Below are 24,643 nucleotides of genomic sequence, written 5' to 3' on the forward strand. Positions count from 1 at the left end.
ATTTATGTTTATATTTAATTGATGTTTCATATGTTTTATTTTTTATTTCATATCAAATGCATTGCATAAATTAGTATAAAACCGATATCAATAGAAAGAACACAGGTGGCTAAATATCTTTTGACCAAAAACGGGCAACAATAATGGCATTCATATGTTTCAGTGTGTTTAATTACTGTTGGTTTTTATACTGTTTTTGATATGTTGGGAGTTGCTTTGGGTCCTTTTTTGGGAGAAAAGCAGGATATCTTCCCTTTTTGGGCAAAGTCATGGAACGTGTGGTGGCCTCACAACTCCAGGCATTCTTGGTAGACACGGATTATCTAGACCCGGCACAGTCTGGCTTTAGGCCGGGACACGGTACCGAGACAGCCTTGGTCGCCTTAGTGGATGATCTCCGTCGGGAGCTCGACAGGGGGAGTGTGTCCCTGTTGGTGCTACTCGACCTCTCAGCGGCCTTCGATACCGTCGACCACGGTATCCTTCTGGGACGCCTCGCGGGAATGGGTCTCAGAGGTACTGCTCTGCAGTGGCTCCGGTCATTCCTCGAGGGTCGGTCTCAGAAGGTGTCACTGGGGGACTCCTGTTCTACCCCACAACCTTTGTTTTGTGGGGTTCCTCAGGGTTCAATACTGTCCCCCATGTTGTTTAACATCTACATGAAGCCGCTGGGCGAGATCATCCGGAGTTTCGGGGTGCGGTGTCATCTGTACGCAGATGATGTCCAGCTCTGTCACTCCTTCCCACCCGCTACTAAGGAGGCTGTCGAGGTCCTGAACCGGTGCTTGGCCGCTGTGACGGTCTGGATGGGGGCGAACAAATTGAAATTGAATCCAGACAAGACAGAGGTACTCCTGGTCAGTCGCAGGGCCGAACAGGGTATAGGGTTACAGCCTGTGTTAGACGGGGTCGCACTCCCCCTGAAGACACAGGTTCGCAGTTTGGGTGTGATCCTGGACTCATCGCTGAGCCTGGATCCCCAGGTTTCGGCGGTGACCAGGGGAGCATTCGCACAGTTAAGACTCGTGCGCCAACTGCGACCGTACCTTGGGAAGTCTGACTTGGCCACGGTAGTCCACGCTCTGGTTACATCCTGCCTTGACTACTGCAACGCTCTCTACGTGGGGTTGCCTTTGAAGACGGCCCGGAAGCTCCAATTAGTCCAACGGGCGGCAGCCATGGTATTAACAGGAGCAGGGCGCAGGGAGCATACAACTCCTCTGCTGTACCAGCTCCACTGGCTACCGATTAGCTACCGAGCCCAATTCAAAGTGCTGGCTTTGACCTTTAAAGCCCTAAATGGTTCTGGCCCTACATACCTATCCGAACGTATCTCGGCCTATCAGCCCACCAGGACCCTAAGATCTTCAGGAGAAGCCCTTCTCTCCATCCCGCCTGCTTCACAAGTGCGGCTTGCGGGAACGAGAGATAGGGCCTTTTCTGTGGTGGCCCCCCGGCTTTGGAATGCCCTCCCTACTGAAATAAGATCAGCCACCTCGCTAATGGCATTTCGGAAAAAACTTGTTCGAGCAAGTTTTCAACTAATTCCGATGTGATGATGTTTTGATCATGGACTAGCAATCAAGGATAACGAATTGGATTACGACTTTAACTATGAGATGTTCCGGTCTGTATTGGTGGTCCAATACTATGTATGTATATGTATGTATTTTTATATTTTATTTTATATTTTTAAAGTGAATATTGTATTTTTAAATATGTTGTAAACCGCAATGAGTCGCCGCACAGGCTGAGATATTAGCGGTATACAAGTGTACTAAATAAATAAATAAATAAATATAAATAAAGATTTATTATTATAAGAAGGCCAAGAGGATAAGGCACCACTGGAAATCTACTTAAAGAAAGGGCAACAAACAGCTCCCCAAAATCTGGAACTAAAACCATGAGTATAGTTGTAAAGCATGTCTGGGCCAACTTCGGCCCCACCTCCAGGTGTTTTGGACTTCAACTCCCACAATTCATAACAGCGGCTGTTAAGAACTGGAGGGAGGGCCGAAGTTGGCCCAAGCCTGGCCTACCAGGACTAGAAGGAGAGAGTTACACTAACAGGCCATCCCCGCCTTCGAGGAGCCAAAACGCGATGGGGCACAAAGGTCTCGTTCGTCCTTCTCCTTAAGTTTGGTCTCCTCAGAAGGCGCGTCTGCTGAGAGGCGCTGAGAGAACTTTGACCCGCCTGCCTTCCTCCCCTCTTCGGTGGCGAATACACCTCCCTCTGGAAGGTAAACCCGCTCACCTCAGCGCCCCGCTATTGCTGCTCCCACCACAGCCGCCGCCTCTTTCTTTTGCTCGCTCCCCTTCTCCTGCTTCCGCTTCCGCGCCACGCCCCTTCCGCCAACAAGCAGCGCTCCCTGTCGTGAAAACAAACACCACTGGCCTCAACACACATGCGCAGCTTCCTCCTGTCAGATTTCTCCTCCCTTTGGCCCGCCCAGCGGCCCTGCTTTGCGCATGCCATTACTTGGCCATTAAAAGGGAAATGCGGAAGTAAGCGGATAATGGGCCCACCATCCACAAGGCTTGGAAACGGTCCCACGTATTTGCTTTCTTTTGTTTTCTTCAGTGTTGTGGGCACTGCTGACTTGGAGGCCTGGTTTGACAAAGACGGCGTTTCTATATTGCGCATGTGGTCTTTCCGCTACTAAGACCATTCCTGGGACTTTGGAACGTTTCTGTTGTTCATCCCTGTGTGTTTCTTGGACACACAGCACATCACATTTCTTATCTCGGCACAGTTCATAGAGCAGTTGCTCTTTCGCAGCTGACATGCCTTCGATGTAGGCCTGTCGGTTTTGTTTCGTTTTTTAATCGTTATTTTTTGAATATCCGACGCGATATCAAAACATATTTTTAAACCCGGAAGGGTTTAAAAATATCGAAGCAGCAGCCCCATGTATTTTACGAGCTTCAGCTCGTGTCGTTAATGGCATGGAGGCTGCTGCTGAGTGGTGCTGCAGTGCTGGTGCCTGGGAGCCAATCCGGCGCTCCCAAGCACCCCAGCAGTGCACCGTGGCAGAAGCCGGATGGCGCGCGGAGGCCGCTTGTGAGCGCGCGCACGCCATCCAATGGGCTCCGGCTCCTGCGCCCCCCCTCCTCCTCCTCCTCCTCCCAGCTGTGTTGCAGGAAGTGCAGCTGGGAGGAGGAGGAGGAGGAGGAGGAGGAGGAGGGGGGCGCAGAAGCCGGAGCCCATTGGATGGCGCGCGCGCGCTCACAAGCGGCCTCCGCGCGCCATCCGGCTCCGGCTCCTGCGCCCCCCCTCCTCCTCCTCCTCCTCCCAGCTGGGAGGAGGAGGAGGAGGAGGAGGAGGAGGAGGAGGGGGGCGCAGAAGCCGGAGCCCATTGGATGGCGCGCGCGCTTACAAGCGGCCTCCGCGCGCCATCCGGCTCCGCCATCCGGCTCCGGTTCCTGCGCCCCCCCTCCTCCTCCTCCTCCTCCCAGCTGGGAGGAGGAGGAGGAGGGGGGGGCGCAGGAGCCGGAGCCGGATGGCGCGCGGAGGCCGCTTGTAAGCGCGCGCGCCATCCAATGGGCTCCGGCTTCTGCGCCCCCCTCCTCCTCCTCCTCCTCCTCCTCCTCCTCCTCCCAGCTGGGAGGAGGAGGAGGAGGAGGGGGGCGCAGAAGCCGGAGCCCATTGGATGGCGCGCGCGCGCTCACAAGCGGCCTCCGCGCGCCATCCGGCTTGTGTGACTTTTCAGGGCTGTATATGACCATGTTCCAGAAGCATTCTCTCCTGACATTTTGCCCACATCTATGGCAGGCATCCTCAGAGGTCTGTTGGAAACTAGGCAAATGGTGAGTTATATATCATCTAATACTATGGAATGTCCAGGGTGGGAGAAAGCCATTCAATGCTAATCAAGGTGACCATTACTGCAACATTCACACTTAGCCTGTTTGATCAAGAAATTTTTTTTTTCTAAAATGTTTTGTAAATATTTACGAAAATTCGTAAATAACAAAACATTTTTTTGGTAAGTTTTGTAAATATTTTTAATATCGAAACAAAAGAACACCCCAATTCAGAATCGAATTTAGAAACAAATTTTTTCTTGATCAAACAGGCCTACTTCGATGTTGATTGAGATTATTGTCATGGTTGGTCCTGAAAAGGTCCGTTGGTTGTTTTGCTTGCTTGCTTGCATGCTGGTCGCTTCTGTGGCGAGAGAATCAGCCGTCTACGAAGACGTTGTCCAGGGGATGCCCGGATGTCTTGCAATCCTGCGAGGAGGCTTCTCTCATGTCCCCTGTGAAAGAGACCAATAATAATAACAACAACATTCTCATACTAGAATGCACTCTATACTTAAAAGACCTCGTGGGCTATCCAGTCCAACCCCCTGCCAAGGAACAGGAAAAATCGCATTCAAAGCACCCCTGACAGATGACCAGCCAGCCTCTGCTTAAAAGCCTGCAAAGAAGGAGCCTCCACCACACTCTGTGTCAGAGAGTTCCACTGCTGAACAGCTCTCACAGGAAGTTCTTCCTAATGTTCAGGAGGAATCTCCTGTCCTGTAGTTTGCTCTGCGTCCTAGTCTCCAGGGCAGCAGAAAACAAGCTTGCTCCCTCCTCCCTATGGCTTCCCCTCACACCTTTATACATGGCCCTTATCATGTCTCCTCTCAGCTTTCTCTTCTGCAGGCTAAACATGCCCAGCTCTTTTAAAAAAAATAATATTTATTGAAGTTTTCAATATACAATTAAAACCAAAAGAAGAAAAGAGAAAAATAAATAAATAAAAAGTTGATAAAGACAAGGCAGTTATTTTGACTTCCTAGTATCTTCTAAATGTCTGTTTCTTTTTCTCTCTTCTTCCTCTCTCCCACTGTCTTCTGTTTCTTATTTGTTCCTTCCTCTCTCCCCTTCATCTCTTGCCTTGTTTTTACTAATTTTTTTAAATTATTATTAAAAGATCTTCTTGTTTCTTTCTTTGCAGTGTAACATGCCCAGCTCTTTAAGCTGCTCCTCATATGGTTTGTTCTCCAGATCCTTGATCATTTGAGTCTCCCTCCTCTGGACACATTCCAGCTTGTCAATATCTCCCTTCAATTGTGTTGTCCAGAATTGGACACTATTCCAGATGTGATCTCACCAAGGCAGAATAGAGGGGTAGCATGACTTCCCTTGAAGGAGGCTTTTGGGGGGCTTAGGGTGAAAATTAGCAATGAGCTAAGCTTTGTAACGGAACAGAAGTGTGCCCCCCCCCACAGGAGGAAGGAGGGAGAAAAAGGTTAAGAGTTCAGACGCCTCTCATTTAAAAATGACATTTTACTGCTTGCATAGGATTTTATTTTATTTTTTTTGCTGCAAAGCACAGGAAATAGAGTCAAGAAAAGAACTTGCGGTTTTCTTTTGTTAAAGGTTAGGGCATTTAGGCGCAACAAGCGATGATAACAATAAAAGGGTAAAATTGTTGATCTCACAAGCAATGGAAACAGTAAAAGGTTAAAATTGTTGATGTCAGTGGTACTTTCCCTTTTGCGTTGTTTTCACTGGTGTGTAAAGATATGCAAAACTGAAGAGAAGGGGCGGCAATCACTTGGAGGGTAGCATCTGCATATGATGCCAGGCTGTCCGTCTTCTTCATGAAGAAACTAAAATAAACCTTGTTTTTTAAATCTTTTTTGGGACTGTCTCTTTTGTTACGTGTTCCTGTGATGTGGACCTAAGAAGACCCAATTTAGGGTCTCTAATGTAGGGGCAATGAAACCAGAATATTTCCCAAAAGGCAGAAGCCCCCTTTCTAATAGGGAAAGGATGGACACCAGGAAAGTTGAATCTTTTAAACTGCAAAAAAACTATTTATTATTGCGTTGCCATAGCAATAACGACAAACAAGCATACAGGGATGCAATCAAAGGGTTTGTCACAACCCCCAATGGGGCTGCAGAGCATTTATAGTAAATGGAATATACATTTTCATTGGTTCCCAAAGACAAATAATTTCATTGGTCTAAGCTAGCTATACAGTTGTTCATTAGTTGTTTATGATTTTGATTGACACGTGGGATCCTAACAATGGCACAACTATAAGATAACTATAGTCCATTGTTCTCTGACCATGACTGTATCTTATCTGTTAGTCTGTTGTAAACATGGCTTCAGAGTGACTAGGAAACTTGGGGGTTCTAACCAGCCAACATCTAGCTGGTTTTGCCCGGATATGCTGTTATCCTTGAATAGTAACTTCTTCTTTGGAGCGCTGATTTCTCAAACAATCAGCATTTTCTGTGAACATAGGCCTACTGCAAAAATTGGCCAATATGGCAGTAAATCATGACATATGGGCATTGGGGAAATATCTGAAAATTCCCTTTTTAAAACCACGTCCCCTCCATTCCCGCCTTTTCTTTTTGCTGAGATGAAATCTTTTCAGCGAAGCACATCAAGCAGGTTTTTACAAAAGCAGAGCAAAGAAGCAGTTAATCTTATTGCTGCACAATGACCCCCTATTTTTGACCAATCATTTGTGTCTACTGGGGATGTTTCTTTCACCCTAAGGATGTATATTCTGTTGTCATCCTAACTGGGTTGACAGCGAAGAGTTCTATCTGTTCAGTCTTTTTAGGGGCCAAGGCTAAGGGCAGCATAACTCTACAAGCACATGTTATCAAAGTGAAGCAACCCAAAAATATCAACAGCATCATGATAATTGCAATTTCAGACATGACTAAATCTTTTAACCATTGCAAGTCAAGCACCCATGATGTGAGCCACCCCTGCCAATCTGAGTCTTCAGTGTATGTGAAACTGATTGTGTTGACTATTTGGTGTATCTTGGAAACATTCTCATTTTGCAACAAACTGCATAGACCTCCTTCTCTGAACAGGTGGTCTATTGCCAATCTGTGTTGTATTTGGGTGTCTTATTTGGAGGGATTCCAATCCTTTTATTGTGTAGTTTGCCAGTCTCTCTAGTTGTGCATAAATGCGCCAGTTAGTGCTATTCCAATCTATGGAAACAAGATTGCGCCAGTTCTTTGTGATTCTGTCAAGTATGTTGTATTATCAGTGTTGTATTGTTATGTGTCACTGTGTGCCCCTTAAACTCTGGCCCATCCATATTGTTTTGTCTCATGCCCCATGTGGCTATTGTATATCAAAGAATCTCAATCTAGCAGGAATCAGGGATTTAAGTTGTACATGTGCCATTCCAGACTGGGACAGTATCTTCCCTTCCTGCCCAACTTCTGCAAATACAATAGTGTCCTGGCCAATCTTGCCAGTGTCTTTGTATGCATGTTGCAATGCAATGCAGAATCATCTGCACATGTCAAAGTTTGTTTAGTTGTATATGTCTGTGTCCTGTATATCTGACAGGAATACAGTAATGTCACATCTAGGGTATTGTCCCAATTGGACATGGGGCATGGTCATAGTAAGATGTCTTTGTAAGTGATGTTTGGGCTGAGCTAAGTGGTGCACAAAGATGTACAAAGGGGGAAGGTGGGTGAAGACCTCTCCTTTTGCAAAATGAATTAACTGGGGTCATCTGCATGATCAGTTGTCTGTTGCGTGGTGTTTGGAAAGTGGGCTGATTGCAAGTAACATACCCAACAGTCCCGTGCTTGCAATCTTTCTGCAATGAAATTTACCAACTGGTGAGCGTATCCTTCTCCCACCCTGCTGTAATGGGGTGTGGCATCAGGCTGTGAATGACATCATCTCTGTCTCTTTCCAAAACATAATTCTAAACACTTGACTGAAATAGCACAAACAAATAAAAGCTTATCAAGCTAGCAATCAAAACTAAATGGTAACAATAACAACTTTAACAATTTAGCAACAGAAATCATTCAATTTGAGAAAGGATATAGTCTTCAGTAAAATTTTGATCAAGTCCAGTTCTTGCTGTCAGAGGCCCAAATGTGGCCATGCACATATGTATCAAATCCAGTCCTCATCAGGCCCAAACGTGGCTGCACAAATATGTATCCAACGTTCATGTCCTTTCAGTCTCTGGCATAAAAAGCAATCTGAGTCACACAGGGGATGTGTTCCCCTTCTTGATTGAAGAAATGAGTCTATTAAATTCCAAGTAAAACAAATAAAGTCTCTAAGTCCAAAAAGTCTCTGTATCCAGCAAAGTCTCTAGCTCTAAGATCAGTCTCTGGATAAAGAAAGTCTGTGTCCAGGAAAGCCTGTAAAATAAAATCTTCATATCTCACAAGTCTTTAGCTCGTCCTACCCAGTTGGTGGTGATTTGGGTAGGCTTGGCTCCTGTGTTTTGGACTCTTGGTTTGGGTAGGCTTGGCTCCTGTGTATTGGACTCCCATTAGGCTTTCCAGCTGGCAGTGGTGCCTTTCGGATATCCAATTTAGGAACAGGGTCTCATCCAATTTTAGGAACAGGGTCCCATACAGGAGCTCAGGAGCTGAAAGAAATAAGCAGAAAGATAGTGAGAGAAAAGGGAGAGGGGGATACTACCCATCTGTTGAAGTCTTTTTGGCCAGTTCTGTCGTCAGCTCCGTTGATATCCTTCACTTCTACATCCGTGGGCGGGCCTCTACGATCTCTCACTCCAAAGTCCTCTCGACCAATCTCCATCCTTTTTAAACAATTCTCCATGTTTTTTCCCACGATTCATCTCACTGTTCCTCTCCACAATTTATCTCATAGTTCCTCCATCCATCTGCTGTAAGCAATCCTTTAGCAATGTATACTGGCACTCTCACTTGCCCATTCCATCTGTGACCTGCTTTTCCAACTTAACAAACTATAAAGTGTAAAATGTCTCTTGAGCTGTTTACTGGCAATGTCTCTCAAATCTGGCAAAAATCTCTGGGGCCCTTTGCTAGGCATTGTCTCTTAAATCTGGCAAAATCCAGGGCAAGCTGTCCTATTTACCTGTTCTAATGTCCTGTTCCAGAATTACCTCTTTCCGTAACTTTGTAGAGGAATTTGGGCCAAAGTAGCAAAATTTGTAGAGGTACTTTGCCCTATGTTTGAAGAAGAGCTGTGAAGTTAGCCACCTTGGGCTAAGAACTATAACTCATGTCCAAGGTTATTGTATCCACATAAAAATCAATTTTGCTGTAAAAATCAATTATAAGTTCTCTTTTGAACTAAATATCAAACAAAAACAATGTAAAGAGTTCTGTCCATCAACCAGGGTCTCAGTTTATCTATAGGCAAGCTGCGGCTTGACTTTTAAAAAGGCAAGGTTTTTTTTTCCTGCTGTCACCATGTTGCAGTTTTCACTTATTTCTAACATAAAACCCTATAGTCATTCCACAGCGATCCGAAGAAAAAGCTGTCCTCCAATGACAACAGGGGATAGGATAGGGAGCAGAGAAGGAGCGGTTGGATCCTCCTTCAAAAGAAAGTGCATTTATCAATTCCACAACCTCTATTAAACTTTTGTACTGGGACAAAATCATACTCTTTAACCAAAAAACTTTCTGGCACAAAACAATTTTAGACACGAATCCTGTTCCTCTTTTCAAGAAAGGTTGCTGGGAAATCTCTTTTCTGTAAAACAGTAGCTCTCACACAGTTTCTAGTTTGTCCATTTCAAAATAGCCAAAAGAAAACTTTAAACTCATAACCTTGAGGATTTTTTGGTCGTGTCAGGAGTGACTTGAAAAACTCCAAGTCGCTTCTGGTGCGAGAGAACTGGCCGTCTGCAAGGACGTTGCCCAGGGGATGCCCGGATGACTTGATGTTTTTATTATCCTTGTGGGAGGCTTCCCCCATGTCCCTGCATGAGGAGCTGGAGCTGATAGAGGGAGCTCCATCTGCCTCTCCCCTCATTGGAACCTGTGACCTGTCCGTCTTCAGTCCTGCCGGCACAAGGGTTTAACCCACTGCACCACCAGGGGGACCTTGAGGATACCTGCCACAGATGCAGGCAAAACATCAGGAAAATATGCCTTTGGAACACGGCCACTCAGCCTAAAAAACTCACAACAACCCAAACTTTAAACTTTCTGTCCACACACAGATGTAACTTTCCCCTTTTGGCACAAGCCTTAAAATGTCCCAACCTGCAAGGAGTTAAAGTCCAACAGCAGTCCATAAAAGAAGGAAGGACAAAATGAAGCATTTTCCCCTTTGAACCAGAAAGCTACAAGGAGCTCTACTAAGCATTCATAAATTTGAACACAAAAAATCAAAAACAGTATTAGATACCATTCATAACCATTTTTCTCTCTTCTGCCAGAGAATGGCAAGAGATCACCATGTTCTTTTCTCGTTATCTCTCCTCTAGCTCTGTACATAGCATCACATAGCTGTAAAAAAAAAATTTAAAACTCCGGCACATGATTTTACCCTCTCATGACAAGCAGTTGCTTTAAACATAAGAATTATTTCCATGTTCTTGAGCAAAAATAAAGTTAGAACTTCAGTTTTAAAAATACACTCTTAAAACACAGTCAATCCATTTCATTTGATCTCATCCTGGGCTGGTATCAATGTAAGTTCTTATCTCTATAACATACTGTATTTTTATTCTGGGCATTGTAAAACATCAATTTCTAACAGTTCTTAAATAGCCTGCTTTTAAACCTTTTTAACACAAACAATGAGTTTTTAACAGTCTTCAAATTTTCAATTTGATGTGCCCTGACCTCTTTCCCTGTGCTTGAAAAAAACCCTCTTTCGGCCATTCACAACCCTTGACACAAAAACTCTTGACATCAGGTTTTTTTTTGTTTTGTTTTTTCTTACACAGTTCCTGGCACTCAGGACCACATTTAAATTTTCATGTTTTCAAAAGATATATATTCATAATGCAAGACTCATTTTTTTCCATAAACACAGAACAAATCAGGATTTTAACAATTTCACAAAATGTCACATAGCATAATATCCATTCTCCAAACTCCCTCACACATACCATACATTCCTCAAAGGATAGGCTGGTTAGTGGTTAGTGGTTAGTGGTTAGGCCTTTTACACATTCACACACAAAGAGAGAAACCTCGTTCACACACACACGCACATGCACACACAAACAAACTTCTCAAGGTTAACTTCCCCTCTTTTGCATTCACACACATCATTTGAAAACAGCACACAGAACAGAGCATAAACATCAGAAAATTCAAAACAATTATTGAAAACATCAAACTTTTAAGGATCACTCATTTTGTCATGATCCACATATTCTTCTTACATTTTTAAGAACATAGTTTTTCAAATGGCAGCATTAGGGGTGTGTCGCCAAATATCAAAAGACACATTTCGAACATAAATTCATTTCCCATTAAATCAGCCCTTTCTTCTTTCTCTTTCCTTGAATCCTTCAAACACAATTAACATTCTATATATACCTTTCAATTCAACATGTCTGAGTGTCTCTTGCTCCCAGCCTTCCCTGGCATTTCATCAATGGAATACGCAGAATTTCAAACTCAGCCCCGTATCATTTAGGCACACATCCAAGGTCAAAATAGCCAAATCACCTGCCAAAGTTTTCATTCATTTTATGAAGTCTTACTTTTTATATTTTTTTTTTCCTGTGTCAAAGTTCAGGACACAAAACTCTCCTTTGACACATCATTGCATTCCACATTCCTATCTTCTTCCAAGCACTTGAACAACGAGTCCCCGTTTGAAACCGCATTTGAAACAACAAGAATCCATCTCCACAAAACAGTTCTCAGTTTCCCTATAAACTAAAATGCAGAATCTTTTCATTCAGCACTCTTGGTTCTTCTTTTTTAAAAAAAGAAAACTAAATCAGGTACTCATTCTTTCACACAGCGGTGGTTGCACAAATCTCAATCCAGTGTTAGAACACATAGATACACACACAATTTCATGGAATCTTCGCTGCCACTCACTCAAAATCACGTATGCACATCACAAATACCTCCAAAAACACAAGGTCTCACAGAACCTAGTTTCCAGGGAATTTCACACGATTGACAATTCCCAGGGAGTATCACATAATTTTTTCAAATCTTTTTCTCAAATTGGGAAGTCATTTTTCAGAGGCTTCAGCTCACTCTGCTTCAGCTGATAAACCCCAATGTCCACATCATTCACAGCAGAAACTTTTGCAAGAGGCATCTGTTCATGCTCCCACACAGCTCTAGTCCAAAGGATGTTTTTTTACTGCAGATATTTAAAACCTCCAGCTAACTATATGAGTGTGTATATCAACAAATCCATTCATCTCATACTTACGCATCCTTATGACCTGGGCTTTTCTGTAGATTTTGCAGTACTTCAACCAACTAGCCCTCTGCTCAGGATGACAAGCTAGGGCCAAAAAGCCTGGCGGCTATTGATTTATTATGGGCCCAGCTCTTGCGCATGCAGTTTTCCCTCTCCTGCCATCCAGAGGAAGGATCAAGTCATAGGTCCCAAAAATCTCTCTCTGGTGCCTCCAAAATTGCCCTCAGAAACGATCTCGGTGGAACCTCCAGAAAATGTAGGGGCAATGAAACCAGAATATTTCCCAAAAAAGGCAGAAGCCCCCTTTCTAATGGGGAGGGCAAGGATGGACACCAGGAAAGTTGAATCTTTTAAACTGCAAAAAATACTATTTATTATTGCGTGGCCATAGCAATAACGACAAACAAGCATACAGGGATGCAATCAAAGGGTTTGTCACAACCCCCAATGGGGCTGCAGAGCATTTATAGTAAATGGAATATACATTTTCATTGGTTCCCAAAGACAAATCATTTCATTAGTCTAAGTTAGCTATACAGTTGTTCATTAGTTGTTTATGATTTTGATTGACATTACAGCACACGTGGGATCCTAACAATGGCACAACTATAACATAACTATAGTCCATTGTTCTCTGACCATGACTGTATCTTATCTGTTAGTCTGTTGCAAACATGGCTTCAGAGTGACTGGGAAACTTGGGGGTTCTATCTAGCCAACAGCTAGCTGGTTTTGTCTGGATATACTGTTATCCTTAAATAGTAACTTCTTCTTTGGAGCGCTGATTTCTCAGACAAACAGCATATTCTGTGAACATAGGCCTACTGCAAAAATAGGCCAATATGGCAGTAAATCATGACATATGGGCATTGGGGAAATATTTGAAAATTCCCTTTTTAAAACCACGTCCCCTCCACTAACACCCTGGATTGAGACACTATGCTCTTATTGATGCAGACCAAAATCCCATTGGCTTTTTTTGCTGCCGCATGACATTGTTGGCTCTTGTTTAACTTTAAGTTAACAAGGACTCCAAGATCTTTTCACACATATTGCTATCTTTGCATTTCATTTTTTCTACCTAAGTGGAGTATCTTGCTTTTGTCCCTGCTGAACTTCATTTGGCTAATTTTGGCCCATCACTCTAATCTGTTAAGATCGTTTTGAATTCTGCTTCTGTCTTCTGGAGTGTTGGCTCTCCCTCCCAATTTGGTCCAGTCTGCAAACTTGATGATTGTGCCTTCGAACCCTTGATGTAAGTCATTAATAAAGATGTTGAACAGAACTGGGCCCAGGACAGAAACCTGCTTCTGGCACTCCACCCTCTGGGTTCGTTCGCTTAACTAATTACAGATCCTGTTCCCTCTTCCAGGAGCATAGTTTGCTTTACCTTTTAGTTGCATGGGATAGTGTTCCTTTGCATTTCCCCAGGGTTGCTACAGACCCAGCAGCACCCTGGAAGTTAAACAGTATCACCCCTTCAGTGTAAGAAGGACAGAATATAAGTACTGCAAATAAATAAATAAATAAATAAATAAATAAATAAATAGCTGGGAAATAAACAATTTAGCTTTATTGTTTTGAAATAAATTACAGGAAAATGCTAGAAACACAAACCAAGGGGGTCATCAAGATGTAACAATATTGCTAAGAGATGGAGGTCCCATCTACACTGCCATATAATGCAATTTCAGAATGTAGATATTAGGCCTGGGCGGTTTCGTTTCGTTAATTCGTAATTCGTTAATAATTCGTTAATTTTTTCAATTACAAAACGATAACGAACCATTCTGGAGCAATTATTAAAAAAACGAATTTTTAAATACGTTTTGTAAATGCTTCGTATTTTGTTATTGTGTTCGTTTCGTTATTGTTTTGAGGTCGTTTCGTTATTATTTCCACATGTCTGGGCCAGTTTTATGGTTTAATTAGTGAAAAAAATTATAATATCACACCAACAGTCAACAACAGAGGGAGAGGGAAGCTTCAGAAGTTTTTGGAGGTTTTTTAGCGTATTTCGCGGTCGCACCCGCCATTAACGAATCAATTCGTTATTGTTTCGGAAATCGATTCGTTAATTTTTTACCATTTACGAAATTTCGTAAATATCGAACTTTTTTAAGGGAAAATTTGGTAATTATTTTAAATATCGAAACAAAAAAAACCCCAAATACAAATCGATTTTAGAAACAAATTTTTCCGTTGTTACCCAGGCCTAGTGGTTATAACTTTTGAGTAACAAAGGCAATACATCGATGTAGGTAAAAGTGTTATGAGCTGTGAAATATCTCCCCTTTTTTGTTTTTAAAGTTCTGTTAAATCACTCCACAACTCCTGCTTTAACCTCATTGTTGGTGACAAAGTGGTGGATCCCATGATGTTTCATCAGAGCGGATACTGACTTGTTTAGAAACTCTCGGCCCCGGTCTGTAATTTTTCAGGTTTTCGGCCATCTTGCATAAAGATAGTATTAAAGCCCCCTGCCACCTCTCTAGCTGACTTATCCTTCAGAGGTAACCCCCATGCGTATTTAGACAGGATGTCTATCACTGTTAAAATGTATTTGTAACCACGGTTAAACTTGGAAAGTCGCTGCATATCCACTAAATCTGCCTGCCATTGAGAATCCACATGAGAAACAACAGTCTTGTTTCTTCTAAAATGGATCCTTGCTGGCCTGTGTAATGTGTAACTGTCTTGTTTGGATAACCATTGAGTAACATCCCCCTTCCTTACACTTCTGCATTGTTTTCTGGCTTCTTGAAAAAGCGGCCAAACGCCTCCAAGGCTTCCTACCTTCCCCGGCGAATAATATATTTTCTTTAAGATTTCATCGCATTCTGACATTATGTCGCCTAATGCAATAATGAACACACGGGTACAGAACAAACCAATTTTATTGAGAAAACACACATAGCAGCTCTATTCTGCAGGATTGGTTTTAAACAAGTGGCATGCTGGAAAGCTCCATGGTCTGAGAGTCCCCAGTCTGAAGACTCTGCACATCACCCGAAAAGTGGATGCTTCCCTATGGAGATCAAACAAATAGCAATGAGTCTACAGCACGCATTTTCATCACTCTCTTTCCCAAAACCAGATCCTCCCCTCCAACTCCACATTGAACATTCTATCACATACCTTAGAACTCTCAAAATCGTCAGAAGTGTTTTCATCAACAGCTATGGCTTACCTTTCCTATGTCCCATTCTTCAACAGCTCATCTAGGAGTGACCTCCGAATGCTTCTGTCTAGGTTTGGTTCTTCATACATACTCTCAGCATCCTTATAGTCTGCTTTACAAAGCATTCCTTCATCCACCTTTTCACCATCAGCCTCAGCACTGTGTTTTCTCTGTATTTCGGAGAGCCATTTTCTCAAAGCCGGGTAGTCTGTATCAGGCACTAGCTCATCGTCCTGGTAGCCGGGGTTAGTAGGCAGGCTTCCATACCCCTCATCATTAACATCCACATCAACGTCGCCACAGCGCATTCTTGGTATTTCAGGGAAAAACTTTTTCAAATCGATCCTGGCTGTGCCCTGACCATAAAAATCAGGCTCAACCTCAGTGAATTTATTTTTCACCGCATAAAGACCTGGTAATAAGTTGAGTCCTGTCGGAGGTTTAGCACTCGAGGATTCTCGCCGCTTTTTAGGACTACTCAAAGGTGTTCCAGGTAGGGAAAACCCTGTTGCCCCCTCTGTGAGTGGATAGGTCCAGTACCTATAGTTGCTTTCAGCTCTTCTCTTCATAGCTGTTTGTTTCTTTCTAGGCGCTGATGGTAGTGAAAGGCTCACGGAGGTTGAAGGGTCCGCGGGTGATTCCATAATTTTGTTTTCTGAAAATGGTCAGGGGTGTCCCTAAACTCAAGCAGGGGTATTTATCCCTAAAAAAACAATGCCTATTGGGCCCCACTATCACATGGTCACCTTATGGGCCTAAACCAACGTCTATTGGTCACAGTACATCACGTGTGTCATCTTAGAACTGCCATAAGGACCCCTGGCTGCTCATTTCCACATGCCATTCATTGGGGTTAGGTCTAAGCATGCTATGTTCCACCCAAGGGTTAGGGTTAGGGTGAGGTGGGATGGGCAGGGGGTGGGGTTTCAGACATGGGGAGGGCCTCCCTGACATGCATTTCTGGTATAGGAGAGGAGGGACATCTGGGGCTTTGAGGGGGAGCGACTTCCGGCCCAAAGTGGGCGTGTCACCTGTCAAATTTGAGTTTGACGAGAGGTGCCACCTTTTACTACTCTTGTGTCTAACAGCAACCAGATGCAGAGCCTTCACAGCAGTGGCACCATCACTCTGGAATACTCTGCCACCTGAAGTCCGTGCCTTGCGGGACTTACCAGCTTTCCGCAGGGCATGTAAGACATACCTGTTTCGACAGGCTTTTAACATTTGATAATGCTGTTTTTAAATTGTTTTAAATTGCTTTTAAATTTTGTTAGATTTTAGCCATTCTTGTAAACCGCTCTGAGCCCCAGGGGAGTGGCGGTATATACGTTCAAATAAATAATAAATAAAATGACTAAATACAGTAGAGTCTCATTTATCCAACCTTTGCTCATCCAACATTTTGTATTATCCAACACAATCTGCCTCTCATCTGGATCCACAGTTGTTTCAATACATTGTGATGTTTTGGTGCTACATTTACAGTAATTAAATTTACAGTAATACTACATTACAAACGTTATGTAGTAATTACATTTACAGTAATTACTACATAACGTTACCATGTATTGAACTGCTTTTTCTGCCGATTTGTTGTAAAACTTGATGTTTTGGTGCTTAATTTGTAAAATCATAATGTAATTTGACATTTAATAGGCTTTTCCTTAATCCCTCCTTATTATCCAACATTTTCGCTTATCCAACATTCTGCCAGCCCATTTATGTTGGGTAAGCACTAGGCTTGGGTAAAAACGGAAAAAAATTGTTTCTAAACTCCTTTCGTTTTTAGGGGTCCATCGCGTTTTGTTTTTTAAAAGAATTCCGAAATTTTCCTTTTAAAAATTTCAAAATTTACAAAATTTTATATAATTACGAATCGATTCATTAATGGCGGATGCGATTGTCCCTCCAAATGGGATAGGGGGAACTTCTGAAGCTTCCCTCTCCCTCTGTTGTTGACTGTTGGTGTGATAAAACAAACAACTATAAAACTTGCACCAGACATGCGAAAATAATTACAAAATAATTACGAAATAATAACGAAATAATTTTGAAATTATTTCGAAATAATAACGAAATAATTACGAAATAAATTGAAAAAATTGTTTCGAATCTAATTTACTCCTCACACTATTCCTGCATGGCTCAATATTGGATCGTAAGCTAATTTAAATACAAATTAATAACGAATTACGAAATTAACGAATGAAACCGCCCAAGCCTAGTAAGCATGACTCTACTGTATGTAGGGATGGATGTAGCAAGTCTGTGCCAACCCTTTGTCCATTTTCCTGATGTTTATCTTGTCGTGTTCTGAGCCAGATGTTCACGTTGTTCCAAGGTTCTTGGCTTTGGTTTTTTTGCCACATATTTTGCAAGTACATTCTACATTCTTTGGGAAGCAAACCAAGGGATTCAACAAGATCCAGGACTCATCATCAGCTGTGCGTTACAGCTGGTTACTATGGTAAGGTTAACACTTACTTTTTGTTTAGTTATTTTTTTATTTCATCTTCATCTTGTTCTTCCCTTTTTGTTTATGGAACATCAAAACTTGTTGAGTTGTGGGAGTAGCTCCTATTCTGGTGCAGAGCAGTCTTCACCTGGAAAGGAAAGACCCTTCCTACTTGGAGTGAGTCCAGACTCTGGCTGTTCCTGGCGGCCACTTCACCCAGGGAGCACTCATCAAGCAGCAGCACAATCCAGTCAACACAGAAGGCCAATGCTCCCCATGGGTCCTGACAGGTTCAATTGTCATGCATTTTAGAAATCTGCAAGATGGACACAGGACATCCAACATAATTTTTTCTTTAAATTGTTTAAACTGACTCTCCAAGATGCGCCAGATCTCATAAGCACTGGTGTGGATATATGAATGTGTACACAAGCAGATTCTTGTCATTCTCTCTCCTCACCTTCCTTCTGCCTTTTCTCCTCTTGAGCCCCACTTCCCTTTGGGGTCACTTGCCATCCATGCTGGTACCCATTCTTTCATTTCAACTTCTGTCTAATTTCATAAACATCAGAACAAAGGAATGCTTGCAGAGAGTTCTCATGGAAGTCGAATTCCAATTCAGCTTCCATCGAGCTACCTGTTTGTCTGTGGCTCCATCTGTTTACAGCCCTCATAGAACAGAATAGATAACTGTATTGTCATTGTACATTGTACAATGAAATTAAGTGCTTTCCCCAGCACACTTCACAAAACAACACACCCAGCCTTCCACATTCTAATCACTATTGCACAGCCCCCAATGTGCAGAAATGGTGACCCTTTGGAGTGCCGTTTAAATGCACACATGCACTGGGGCAGTCCACACCAGCATATAGCAATGATGTCATGTCTTTTTCTTGAGTCCAGGGATATACAGTCATGTGAATATGTGCATTTTGTGGCCGAAATTGGATTTTAAACACATCTTTTTCAGCTGTTGATGCAATCCAGTACATATTTTTGGCAAACATCATGTAGTCACACACAGTCTTTTTATCCTGGTTTCTTCCACATTTTAGGGCCTGTGTAGAAGGTCTCAGAAAAGCACGAAGTGCAGCAAACTGCATGCACAGACATCCCTTTTGGGAGAGCTGCTACTTGGAAACATTATATGGTCTGTCTAACAGTATATGAAACTGCTGTCCCCAGGTCATTACTGTCCTGCTTTGGAGAAGATAGAAAACTGCTTCCCAGTAGTCCATTTTGAGCAGGACAGTAGTGACACTGGGAGAGACACACTTCACAATGGATGAGGTAGGACTGGAGCCCAGTTAGAGCGGTGGTGGGCAGCTCCCAATCTAAGAGGTCGTCCACACAAAACAGTGGTCCTCACTCTTTGGCCCATGGATTTTGACATCTAATTCCTAGAAGCTCCTCCCAGGATTATCAAAGATTATTTAGAGCAGTGGGTCCCAACATGTGGTCCATCGACCTCCGGTGGTCCACAAGAACAAAAATATGGTCCACGGCCTCACCATTACTGCACCATTGCAACAAGAGCAACTGGTCGTATGAAACCTTCTTATAGTGTCAAAACTTATTAAATATAGTTTTCTGTGGGTGAGCGTTCGGTGATTACTGGATGGCATATGTTCTGTACCAGAAACTAGAGCTGAGAGTTGTCTATCCAATGCATATTCCTGAATCAGCACCCCAAATAACCAAACCGAATCTAAAGTTGAATCAGCACCCCAAATAACCAAAAACTGGTTCATTACCCTTTTCGTACTAACGTTGAAGAGTAGTCCCTGTCAAGTGATCCTTAGTCAAAAAAGTTTGGTAACCACTGATTTAGAAGATCAAAAGCTGAGGACCTCTTGTGTTGTCTGCTTTTCCAGATCGAACAGTTTGCAATTAAGTAGGAGGATAGATTCCATTTGTTAGTTCAATAACAAATGTACTAATGTAGCAGAGGGTTGATGAACTCTCCTTGACTAGTGGTTTTCAAGCATATAAAGCAGGACATTGGCCAAGATGGTTTTCAAGGCATGCCCCAACTCTGGTTCTGAACTGTGATGAGCATGTTTTCTGCTCTTCTTTGTTTTCAGCAGCTCTGCTTGGCTGCCAGAGCAGCAGTTGTTGTTGTTGTTGTTGTTATTATTGAAGTAAAGGTAAAAGTTTCCCCTTGACATTAAGTCTATTTGTGTCCGACTCTGGGAGTGATGCTCATCTCCATTTCTAAGCCAAAGAGCTGGTGTCGTCCGTAGACACCTCTAAGGTTGTGTGGCTGGCATGACTGCATGGAGTGCCGTTACCTTCCCGCACAAGAGGTACCTGTTGATCTACTTACATTTGCATGTTTTCAAACTGCTAAGTTGGCAGAAGCTGGTGCTAACAGTGGGAGTTCATCCTGCTCCTCAGATTCGAACTGCCAACATTTCAGTCAGCAAGTTCAGCAGTTTAGTGGTTTAGCCCTATCATCACCACCACCACCACCACCACCACCATCATCATCATTATCATCATCATTATCATCATCATGGCCCACTTTAGCTTCTCCAAAGGGGACTCAAAGCGGCTTAACATAAAGCATCACCATAACCATTTAAAATATACAAATATGCAAACATTGAAACAGGATTAAATATAAATAGTATTTAAAAATTCCCAGTTAAAACCATTAAAACAAATTCAAAGTTAAAAACCACAGCACCTCCTGAATTGATCTTAAAAACCTCCATTTTCAAAAGCTTGTCTGAACAAAAAGGTTTTAGCCTTAGGGCATTCCATCATAGTTGCTTGCATTTATCGCTTGGATTTCTTTTTTTTTTAAGTATTTTATATTATTTCCCCCTCCATGCTTTTCCTGATAGATCCTGGTTTTATTTCTAACTCAGACAGAACAACAGAAAGTTGTCCAGCCTTCCAGTGTCCTGTTGCTGTATTGGTTCCTATCTTTTCTGTCTGCTATGGGTTCCCTTATCTCCAAAATACTAGACGCTCGGGAAGGTGTTTCAGTTGTTAATGATGTCCCGTAATGTTATTATTTATTTATTTATTTAATTACGACATTTATATGCCTCTTTTCTCACCCTGAAGGGGACTCAGAGCAGCTTGCAAGATATATATACATACAATATATTATATTATTAGCATAGTGCAATATCAGTATTATATGTTACTATATTGTACTATACCATTATATTGTAATATTATTAGTAATATTACATGTAATATAAAATATATCATTATAATATATTTATATATTCACTCTGGCCCAGAGCAGCAATTGGTGCTGGCGGGAGGGGTCTCCAACTTATGGCATATTTCCTATATGAAGATACTCTGGCTGCCATTCTACTCCATATACATGCTTAGGACTGCACATTGACTCAAAGTGTACCATAAAATCTCTCAGTTACAGTTACAGTTTCAGTTACAGTTGTTAACCTTGGTTGTTCACGAGTTGAATGCATATAGGTTGTATTGGAGCTGTGTTCCTTCAAGTTATATCTGACATCTGGCAATCCTAAGGCAAACCTATCATGGGGGTTTCTTGGGAAGATTTGTTGCCTTAGCCTTCCTCTGAGGATGAGAGAGTATCACTTGCCCAAAGTCACCTAGCTTGCTGTGATACAGAAAAGAATGAAAAATAGAGGAAAGTATAAAAATAATAAACAAACAATGGTCATAATCATATGCCGTCAGCCTGTCAGATGAAAGTGACAACCGGGGACAATAGACTGCAGTATAAGGCAAGAAGAAAAAGCTTCTTTGAATAGTTTGTTTTATAAAGTGTTGCCCATCCACTGCATGATTGATTCAGGAAAGATGTTAGTGTTGGGTTCTTAACAAAAAAAAAACGGTATTGGAATCTACGTAATAACCTAGGCAACAACGAGTACCCAAGCTAGTATCTAATAAAATCTACTCTTATTGTGCCATCGCGCATGGGGGCTATTTTTCTTAATGAGGGAGGGATGGACGTGGTATCTTTTCCCCAAGGGATTGCTTCTTGCCCTCCACTGGTGCCAATTTGCTACCAGGCACAATTCAAAGTGCTGGCTTTAGCCTTTAAAGCCCTAAACAGTTCTGGCCCATTCTACCTGTCCGAACGCATCTCCTCCTATGAACCAGTTAGGACATTAAGACCGTCTGGGGAGGTCCTTCTCTCAATTCTGCCAGCTTCACAAGCATGCCTGGCGGGGACGAGAGACAGGGCCTTCTCAGTGGTGGCCCCTCGGCTGTGGAACACCCTTCCTGCAGAGATCAGATAGGCCTCTTTCCTGTTGGCATTCCGGAGGAAAGTGAAGACCTGGCTTTTCGAACAGGCATTCAACTAGGCAGTGCAATCGATTTTTGGAACACGGAATAAGGATAATGAGACTGGATTCTGATTCTATCAATGAGACGTGATAGATTTGCTATATCGATGTTTGATGTTTGTTGTTTAATTAATCGTTCACTATTGCTTTAAATGTCCAATGATTTTGTACTATGTATATTGAAACTGTGTTGTTAACTGCAAGAGCGGTATACAAATAAAGTAAATAAATAAATAAATAAATAAATAAACTGCCAGAGACAGAGTGTTACCAAACATGTGAACCCTCATCTGGTATTCGGTCACGTCAGAGAGGGACTCAGTATCTCTAAACCATAAAAACTTCAAGAACCTTCAATGTTCTGGGCAAACTAAGAATGCGTAAAACATTTTATGTATGTCGGCTATTACTACATACTGCTTTTCTCTGAACCTTAAAAGAACTCCAAGCAGGCTGTTAAGCAAGTCGGGGCCTTTAAGAAGAACATGGTTTAAAGCTTAACCTTGACATTCAGCACTAGCATCAAAAACAATGTGGACTTTGTCGGGTTTCTGAGGATGTGTCACTTTGTGGTATGGCAGGAACCACTGCTCTTCTCTCTCCACACATGCACTGGCTGGTTCAGCATAGTTGCTGCTGAAGAGGTCTTTCACAAACTGGGTGATCTGGGTTTTCACCTTGGGATCCTTTAACATCCTTCTTTTTAAGGACAGGAGATGATGAAGGGCAACATCTCTGTTGTTGGGTAGAGACGGTCTTTCTGGCTTGAAAGGTAAAGGTGCTATCCAGTTACCTTGAGGGTCTTGAGTGACTTGGTTGTTCATAATCTCAAGGAACTTCTGTTCATCTTTAGAGAAGGCTGTTTGCTCATCTCTTTCTGTGACTTCGAAGATGGAAGAGTAATCGGGCATTACTCCCTTGCAACAAATTGAAATGTGGCTGGCATATCCTTGCATTAGTGAATACCTTTTAGTGACAGGCTGGAACATCTTGTTCAGGCAGACTGGGCCTAACACCATCCATCCTAAAGGCAACTGCTGGGCTATGGGCGATCCCGTAGGACCTTCAATTTGGTTGCTAATACGGAACAGCATGGGACAATCTGCGCCGATAAGCATGATGATGTCTGTTTCCAATCTAAAGCTGGGATTAGATCTTGGATGCCTTTGAGATGAGGATGGGCTTGTACCACCTTCTTTGTGGCTATTTGTTCTTTGTTCCTGGAGATCAGGCTGCATTCTATAAGGTCAGGAAGTTTGTTACTGGCCTTTTGTCCAAAAGGCAAAATTTTGAACCTTGTCGCAACTCTGCCATACATCTTATTCTTTCCTGAACAAGTGGATATGGTGTACTCCACTGTCTTGCTGTGAAAGTCGAACATGTCAAAGAACTCTGGGGTTGCAAGAGAAGCATCACTTTGGACGTCCAAGACAACGTAGACCTTTTTTCTGTTCCACGGCTGCATGTCTGGATACACTTCTGCCAGGTAGATTGGGTGACAAATCCTGGGCTTGTTGTTATTTTAGCAAAGCTTGGTGCAGGCAACAGCAGGAGCCTTGAGAGCTACCTGAGATTCTGTAGGTTTTTGGTCATCTTTGGTTTCTTCTTTGACAGGAGACTTTGATTTTGGTTTGAATTGAGCAGAATTGAAGTTGTGCATTGCAGAGCAATGCTTGAGGCTATTGCAGTGTTGACATTTCACCTTCTCCTTGCAGTCTTTGGAGAAGTGAATAGTGGAGCCGCAACATCTATAGCACACCTTGGGCTTTTCGACTATTTGGAGCCGTTCTTTATAGGGCTTCTTTGTGAACTCTCTGCATTCAGCTAGGCTGTGTGGCCTTTGATGAATGAACAGGTGATGCTGTTGTTGCCAACTGGTTGAACCGAAGCTGGAGGAGTAGTGTCTATCAACTTGACACTCAAGTTCCTTTTAAGTTCTTTGCCCTGCACTTTGTCTTCTTTGGAGGGCTTTTCAGGCTTTAGGCCTTGGTACATAGTGGGAAGACCTGTTTGAGGTTCATTCCTCTCATGAGTTGCTTTAGGAACGAAATCCACCAAAAAGTTGAAGGGCGGGTATACATTTGCATTTGCCTCCTTGTACTTAAACACCTCTTTTCCCCAAGCTTCTCGAAGGGGAAAGGGAAGTTTGCAGAGAATGGCACTCTGCGACGTGTGCTGGTTCAGACATGCCAATCCTGGCAGCTCTGGATTTCCTTTGACTGAAGCTAGCTCTAACAAAAGATCACTGAAGTCCCAAAGCTGTTTCCAATCTTTCATCTTCAGTGATGGGAACCTGTTGAGTCAATCTATGAGGGATGGTTCTATCTCAGTGCTTGCACCGTAGCGCTGGTCCAAGCGAGACCACGCTGTTGGCAATGCTGTTTGGGGGTCTGCCACATGAGCAGCATAAAGTCTCTTTATTTGCTCAGCTGAGCTGGTTCCAAGGCACACCATAAGAAGGGACAATTCTTTAGCCGCTTCTAGCTTGAAATCTCGGATGGCCCTCTTGAAGGTAATTTTCCAAAGAAGGTAGTCATCTGGCCGGTCAGTGAATATCTGGAC

At 42.8% G+C, this 24,643-nt stretch overlaps 1 protein-coding gene across 1 annotated transcript in view; it reads right to left on the bottom strand.

Moving 5' to 3' along the window:
• LOC137095614 (meiosis regulator and mRNA stability factor 1-like) overlaps positions 1-2,342 on the bottom strand; it is an 87,785-nt gene extending 85,443 nt beyond the window's left edge. The window contains exon 1 of the mRNA XM_067462384.1: positions 2,258-2,342. The gene's annotated coding sequence lies outside the window, so the exon portion shown is untranslated. The remainder of the gene's footprint in view (positions 1-2,257) is intronic.
• Between the last annotated feature and the right edge of the window lie 22,301 nt (positions 2,343-24,643).

This window comes from Anolis sagrei, chromosome Y (genome assembly GCF_037176765.1).
Source record: "Anolis sagrei isolate rAnoSag1 chromosome Y, rAnoSag1.mat, whole genome shotgun sequence".
NCBI classification, from domain to species: Eukaryota; Metazoa; Chordata; class Lepidosauria; order Squamata; family Dactyloidae; genus Anolis; species Anolis sagrei.